The 8,335-nt window shown below is 36.5% G+C and overlaps 1 long non-coding RNA gene across 1 annotated transcript; it reads left to right on the top strand.

Moving 5' to 3' along the window:
- Window positions 1-323: 323 nt before the first annotated feature.
- LOC120434200 lies at window positions 324-6,709 on the top strand. The gene is made up of 3 exons (XR_005608985.1): window positions 324-1,270; window positions 6,460-6,513; window positions 6,671-6,709. It is a non-coding gene; the product is annotated as an uncharacterized LOC120434200 (long non-coding RNA).
- Window positions 6,710-8,335: the final 1,626 nt, after the last annotated feature.

Genomic DNA, 8,335 nt, shown 5'->3' with positions numbered 1-8,335 from the left:
TAAAGAGATATGACGATTTGAAAATGCCTCCTGGACATGAGGCCATCCACACAATAAAGAGAAACAGGAACTCAATAGTGTGGAAGCCCTTTTAGGGCATCCACACAATTAAAAAATCAGCAGAACCGATGAACAATGGGCTGTGTGTTGTGGGAATTATATAAGTTTTTATATCATGTTTATTCTTCTATATCCTTTTTATTTAAGCATTTATTCAATTTATTAAACACACATGTGGGAAGATACACAGCACTACATTGTCAACACAGATCTCCGCTCAAAGCATACTTTTAAAATAGTTTTATTATTTCAGGCCCCTTCTCGCGTCAATAAAGAATATAACAGGCATAAGTTATAATTAATGACAGTTAAACAAGTTTCCGTGTTCAACAACATTTTGCCCTGTATGGCTGTCTCACCCTCCAGATGTTTCCTGTCGACTTATTCATGGCATGCTTGTCTTTAACACCTTCTGCATCAATAGTTGCTAACCAAGCATAAAGCAAAATATGTTTCACCTTTACCCTAGAAATAAATCTATGTGATGTCTGTGTGTGTAAACATGATATAAAAATGATACAATTCGCACAGTGTGCATATTATTAGTAAGGTAAAAGTAATAGAAACTCTAAATTGAAATTAAGATATTTCCTTAGTGTTATTTACAAATATTAATTTATGTTTTCCAGCTTATATTTACATACTACAGATTTTATTCCCAGCTTTTTAAAAATCTTATTGTGTTAATATTGTGTCTTAAACGTGAACATTTCTTCCGTCTGCTCTTTCTTCATGTAACATTTCAGGGTAAGACAGATGAAATCATCAAACTGCTCCAGCAGGACAAAGAAACAGCAGAGAAGCTGAAGTAGCTTCAGGTTTGTCTTTCTGTTATAAACATTCTGAATTTACTGACTTTACTGAACTCTATTTATGAATAGAATAATTACATACATCAATATTTACTCACCGTCAGACTCTTCAATATAAATGAATAAATTTATATTAAATTTAAATTATCTGGACGCAGCGTTTTACATAATTCATTAAATCAGCAGCACTGATAAACAATATTTACATAATACAGCTTTTATTTGACTCTGTTTGTGTTATCATTATTGTCTTAAACAGGATTGTTTCTTTCTTCTGCTCTTTCCTCATGTAACATTTCAGCTCCAGGGTGAGACAGATAGTGAAATCATCAAACAGCTCCAGGAGGTGAAAGACAAAGCAGCTTCTGAAGAAGCAGCTGGAGTCCAAAAATTGGGAGGTTTGTGTTTCCTTTATACTCAATGAAAATTTGCTGACTTGGCTCTATTTGGTAATACAGAATAGAACAGAATAGCCACATTATTGTCATTCAGAACATATACAGTTAGTGTCAGTATTTACATCAAATTGTACAATATAAATAAACATTACCCCACCACACACTGATTTATTATTATTATTAAAGTGAAATTTAGAGTCCAGTTAGAGAAAACTTCTTGATGCAAAGATCCAGATGATCATAATGTCTCATTATTTAGTGCAAACACACAGTCATAGATGAAAGGAAACCTCTGTTCAGTTTTTGGATTTTGGTTTGTCGTTGACTGATCTATCATTATGGAAACTGTATTATTTCAACAGTGGTTATCAACACTTGTTAACACTTAAGCACATCAACACTTAATTGAGCTTCATTTGCAAATATAATTCAAGACACCTCAGATAGCCTTTGATGAGTGTCTGGATCCTAGATGAAGGCATGTTTGATCCTTCTTCCATACAAAAAAGCAGAAAAGCATCAACAGCCTGCTTCAAACCATCCCACAAATTTTCAATGACATCCAAGTCAGGGGAATGTGGTGTTATTCTTCCACACCACAGTGTCAATCTGTCTCATCTAAATGAGCTTTTGTACAACGAGCGATTCTGTTTGTGGTGTGAATGCAGAAAGGCCTTCTTTTCATTAGCCTCCCATACATATGTACAAATACACATCTTCAGCCAGATGCTCTGCAGGGTTTTGGAGGTGATTCATTCTGACAGTCCGCTGCATATGCAGCTCCTGTAATTTTCTTGGCCTGACCTGAGTTCAACCACAGCTGTGCCTGTGCTCTTCTATTTCCTGATTAGTGTCCTTATAGATGAAACTGAGTTCAAACCTCTGTGAGATGTTTTTGCAGCCTTCCCCTGAACCACAGTACTGACAATCTTTGTTTTCAGATCTTTGGAGAATTACTTTGTGTCAGAGTATTTCGTTTCAGTAAGGAAAGAGACGACAAGCTTGTAAAGACATGTACATGGGTGAGAGCTCTGAGTGAGACTCACACACAACTTACTGAAACGTCGCTGCAGCCGGTTTCGTTAGATCATTCCACTGAATCCCACCGCCGTGGACCACTTTTAAAAACACTGGCCAGAACCCGAATTTTAACGTTTTCTGGGCTTTTCTCCCCTACCTGGAGAGGGCTGTCGACAGACTTCAGTGCGGGCTCTCCACGACGTCAGGAATCAGTGTAGATCTCTGTTTGGAGTCACAACAAAACAGTTGTTATTTCCTATCCGGCTCGGAGGACCAAAAAATATGTCAGAGTATTTCGTTTCAGTAAGGAAAGAGACGACAAGCTTGTAAAGACATGTACATGGGTGAGAGCTCTGAGTGAGACTCACACACAACTGTAGTCCGCTTTATTTATATATACACTTGTCCATACAATGCACCCTTTCATGACTCTCATGTGGGCAAAAGCGTGCTTCCCCTTTAGGTTAACTCACTGCATGCCTTCTTCCTCGTGACTACAGCGTGATCTTCTAGTTTCAAATTCCTTAGGCATTTCCTGCTTTCCTCTAAAAGTGGTTAAAGCTGGTTTCACAAACAGTTATACAGGAGCAGTTATTTCCACATAGTTTCCGTGTTAAATGAAGTAAAACATAAACATTATAAAAAGGTATAATAAAACAGTAAAATCTCTTAACATATTCCCTCCTGTTTTTACGAATTTAGCAGTCTACATAATCATGGTTTTCACATATCAGAATATGACCTCTTGTTTTCACATTTTTGATCACTTCGTCATTAAAACCATAGTTTATGCATAATTACAACTCTTTACACAGAATCATCATTTCCATCGGGATCATCCTCATCATTGTATTCATTCATTAATACTGAAACGTAAGCCGTTACTGATGTAAGAATCATCTTGGTAATCATTTTCCTTAAACATGGAAGAATGCATGTTGAAAATACACAAAATAGCAGGAGTAAAATTCCTACGACTATTAGACCTTTGTATAACAAAACAGTCCATGAGCCACTTAATAACCATCTCAGCCAGTCAGTGCCTCCATCCACATATTCCTTTGACTGCACATTCTGGAGCTGTTTCAAAATTTTTAAAGCATCTGTCATGTTACTGGAATGTATATTATCAGGTATGTACGTACAACAAGTAGTGTTAAAAAGTACACATAAACCTCCCTTTTCTGCTAACACAATATCAAGCGCTACCTGATGTTGCATAACCATTATCCTGAGTGCGTCTATTTCTTCGTTCTGTTCGCTGTTGACTTTGCAGGAAGCATTCAGAAACAGTCCAAAACGGTAGTTTAAAGTCTCTATTCTTAAAGCGTGTTTTCCTACTCCTACCCATGGGAAGAGTGCGTGGGCAGCCTTTTGTCTTTCAGTCCAAAGTTTGAATTCCTTTGGGACATCGGAACCCCATATTGGATCATGCGGCTTGGGGTCTGGGGTGCTTCGTCTTTTCCTTGTTGTTGTCGTGGCGTCCACAGTTATCTTGAAAGTGTGGTCAGATATGAAAATGGGAGCGCACTGACCTGTCCAATTCTTAGGAAGCATAAAATAGGCTCGTTGGCCACAGAGCCAGGCCATTCCTTGCACCCAATAGGTGCCATTCGAGATGTTGCTGCTCTTCACTGGTCCTCCAGGAGCGTGTGTCTGTACTGCTTTGCAGTTGGTCGTGTTTCCCATTGGCCTGGATCCGTTCACTTGGCGGTAGCATAGGGTGTGGTTCAAATGCCCATTGTTTTCAAAAAAGACTGGGAATGATCCAGCCTTACTCCTATGCTTCACTTTCAGGTCAACCCAGAACCATTCGTCACATGTGCCATTTCGTAGTCCTATCTGGAAAGGTTCACCATGGTTGATCACAATTCCCTGGTATTGATACCCAAGGTTGGCGTAGCTTGGGCAAAAGCGTGCTTCCCCTTTAGGTTAACTCACTGCATGCCTTCTTCCTCGTGACTACAGCGTGATCTTCTAGTTTCAAATTCCTTAGGCATTTCCTGCTTTCCTCTAAAAGTGGTTAAAGCTGGTTTCACAAACAGTTATACAGGAGCAGTTATTTCCACATATTTTCCGTGTTAAATGAAGTAAAACATAAACATTATAAAAAGGTATAATAAAACAGTAAAATCTCTTAACACTTTGAGAATCAAATGCTGTCACTGTTCAGTGTCAAAGAGAAGCACAACTTGAAAGTTTCCACCTTAAATACATTTTCTTATGGTTGGACATGCTTGCCTATGAAGTTCAAGGCTTAACAAGCTAATCTAACTGATTTAGTGTTGCAAGTAATCAGTATTGAACAGTTCCATGCATTCAAATCAGTAAAAATACAACGATACCCAAATTGTTGCACAGCCAGCTTTTACAACTAACTCCATTCTGTACGTCTAAATACTGCTTCAGTAACAATAGATGTTTGTGAAACCCCCAGTACTCAGATGTAGGAAATGAGGAGGAAATGAAATACATGCCACTCTTATCTTTTTGTTGAATGAAGAGTGAATTTTCATGCAGGGAGTTGTTCATTTCAAAACCTTTTAACACATAATTCAAAAACAGTTTTTGGTGACACAACATGAAACTGAACAGATATGTATGTATGCCTGCTGAAATTCGCACCATTCAAATATGAAAACTGCCCACATTTAGATGAAGTGCTTAACTTCAGAAAAAATAATTAAAGAGATAAAACGCTTGAATTGTCCCTTTTCGGTTTAATTTCTGACTGAACAGTCTCAACTTTACAGAGAAATCTCAACACTGGATCCGGACCCGGACCACATTCTGCCTGATGTCTGATGTAGAGGATCAGCTCTGTTCCAGCTTTTCATTCAGACAAAAAGCACTGCTGTTTCACTTACATGCATGATTTCTTTGCTTTGTGTGATGGTGCTGCTGTCATAGGTTGACAGAAACAAGTAGAAACAAGAGGAAGTGGGATATTATTCTTTTATTGTTGTGTTTGAAACACAAGAGTAAGACTATTGCAGATGTTCATTTCATGTAAGAGATGCTACAGTATCCTTATAAAAGTTGTGGTTATATTGAAATCCATAATTATTCTATAAATGTTGACAGTAATAAGAAATGTGCTATCAGATGTCAAAGTAAATGGGACCATTATTTGTAGTGGTTCAAGTTCATAAACTGAATTTAAAGTACACAGAGCTGAGTCGTGCCAACCCCAATAGTGAAGACTCAATCTAAAAGCGTTGCTCAGAAGACAGATAAACATGGACGTATGTGATGGCTGCTATACTAATGATCATAGACCTGCACACTCATCATGTCCCTCTGTGACTTTCTGCTTAATGTGAAGTCGTTAGTGGAAATTATGATGCTGATATGATTTGTTTGATGTGACCAACCTGCTAATTTTTGACTTTTTATTGAGAAACAAGAAACACAAGTTAAAAAATACCCCATAGCACCGTAGTGTTAGCCCCAGTACTTTTAGTTAGTGATTGATGAATTGATTTATGTAAATTGGATTAGTGTAAGAAAATTATTTTAGTTATTTTAGTCATATTTGTCTATAAGCAGGCCTGAAAAATGACAGAAAGAGCTCACAAAATGTCAAAGCATGAGACTTTTTTCCATGTGCAGTCAGAGAAAAATGATTCTATAATTAGCATCAGCTTCATCAGGACAAAGAGAAGACGAGATGCTGAGAAGAAAATATAGAATTTGAGGGACCAGTTAAAGTCGATGAGGTCTATCTTTCCTTTATCAGCTTCCTGAATTTGTTTATTCAACTTTGTTTATTACTGTAATGTAAAGAAAATTTTAGAATTGAATCTTTTTTTGATAATTATTTTTGTAAATAAGGAATTTGTATTTACTGAAGCAGATGATTTTACATTCCAGCATAAACCAACCAACAAACCCATAAATATCCATCCATCAAAAACTAACTAACTAACTAAATAAGACAGACAGCGTTAATAATAATCAAGGAGCTCATTAAATGTCAGTTAAACACTTAAAAATGAGATGTGTTCTAAAACCTTTGACTGGTGATCTATAAGAATGACATCTGTTTTACTACATTAAGAAATAAATTAATCTAAATAAATTAGGATATTGCAAAAGTAATTAGAAGAATATTTCCATTAAAAATATACTTATGTTTTCATTTCTCTCCTGTCTGCTATTTGGAAAAGATGCTCCAGGCTGAGAAGACGAGGAATGATGAAACTGACAGAAAACTCAAAGAGGTAAATCACCAAAGCAGTTCGCTGCTGCCATCTCTCTTTTATCTCTTTGTATACAATACAAATTTGGAATTTCTTCACAAACATTAATTTTCCAGCACAAAAACATATTTAAGTTCATAGCTGTGATCTTTTTCTTCATCTCTCTTCTGTCCTTTAGTTGGTAAAGCAGCTCCAGTATGAGAAGAAGAAAACTGAGCAAAAACTTAATGAGGTAAATCTTTGTCACCCAAATCAATCACCTGCTATTATCTCTGTTTTCTACGTGTTCAGGTTACAATCACACATGAGAACAAACCTCAGACACCAAATAACTGTTAGTGAAGCTCAAGTTTGTTCTCACTGTTTTCAAACTTGAAACCTAAAAACATCATCAAACACTTTATATTTACATAACACGTTTTAATTTACATTTAAACAGATTTTTATTTCTTTGGTGAAGTTTGTGAATGTATTGTTATATCATGTCTTATAAAAGAGCACGTCTCCAGTCACATGTCCTCTCACCTGCTGTTAGAGAAAAACTATTCATACTTAAACAATCAGCTCTATCAGGAGAAACCCTTAAAAAAATAAAGTCCAGAAATCAGGGATTTCATCTCTCTGTTATAATCCTGCTGAATTTTCTTCTAAACATAAAAAATGCAAAAATGTTTCAAAAAAAGACAAATGCTGAAAGTCATTAACTTGGATGTTTAGCATACAGAAAATAAACATTTTAATTCCAGTTCATCGTTTTATCTCTGAGCGCACTCTCAGTGTTTTTTGTCTAAGGTGACGACTGCACATCAGGTTTATCAGATCATAACCTGCTGTTGTTTATGTGATCAGCACACATTACCAAAATGATTAACCAGGTAAAAAGAGAGAAACTTCTGTGACACAGAAAACTCTGACTTTAATGTAGACATGAAATATTAAACTATGGAGCCATCCTCTCAAAAACTGTAGACAGTGTTAAAGCAGATTTAACTCCATTTGCAATGCTGAAATTAAGAAATAGGTGTTCTCACTTATGGTTTGTGAGACCATGTGTAGATCCATCTTGTACGAGTACAATATTACCGGTTTGTTTGGTTGGTTGGTGCTAATAGACATTAGTTTGTAGTGAAAACTAATGAAACTAGTGAAATAACCTAACTAATAATCAGACTAAAGGGTTCTTTTGTACTGCCCATAGCTACAGCAATGAGATTTATGTTAAGAAAAACAAGGATCTACTGTCCACTTTCACTGTCTGTCTCTAAAGCAGTCAGTGGGTCTTCAGTTATAAAACAGCAATACCACCTGTTAGCTTTAAGGTTTGCAGAGCACTTGTTAGTCAGGTGCACAGGTGCTTCACCTGACTAACAGCTAAAGTTTGACACTGTCGCCTGTTTCATTTTTCTTCGTGGGGTCAGGTTTACAGACTGAGAGCTGCTATGAGGTGGCAGAGCAGATGTTCACAAACTGTGAGCAGCACTATTTTATGCTATATTCAGGTGTAACCCAGGTATGGCCCCAAGTTACTCTCTGGGTTAAATATCTTTTTCCAAGCTCAACCAAAAGGTTTCCAACATAACAAGTTACTGTGATGTTTCCCCGTCATCTCTTTTTAAATGGTGCAGATACTGATACTGAAGTTACAACTTGAAGCATGCATGAAAACAATCGTGAGAAACTAAACCATCAACTCTGCTGTAATAAAACAGAGAAATTATAAACAGACAAGAGTTTAAACTGCTGTTGGGAGGAGTTAAATAGAAATTTAAATGTTTCTCTGGAGTTTTAGTCTTTTTTTTTTTTCTTTTTTTTTTACATCAGGCCAGTTATATGTAAGTATAAG

This window comes from Oreochromis aureus, linkage group 3 (genome assembly GCF_013358895.1).
Source record: "Oreochromis aureus strain Israel breed Guangdong linkage group 3, ZZ_aureus, whole genome shotgun sequence".
Taxonomy (NCBI): Eukaryota; Metazoa; Chordata; class Actinopteri; order Cichliformes; family Cichlidae; genus Oreochromis; species Oreochromis aureus.
The sequence above is the reverse complement of the archived record's forward strand: the minus strand, read 5'-3'. Positions and strand labels throughout refer to the sequence as shown.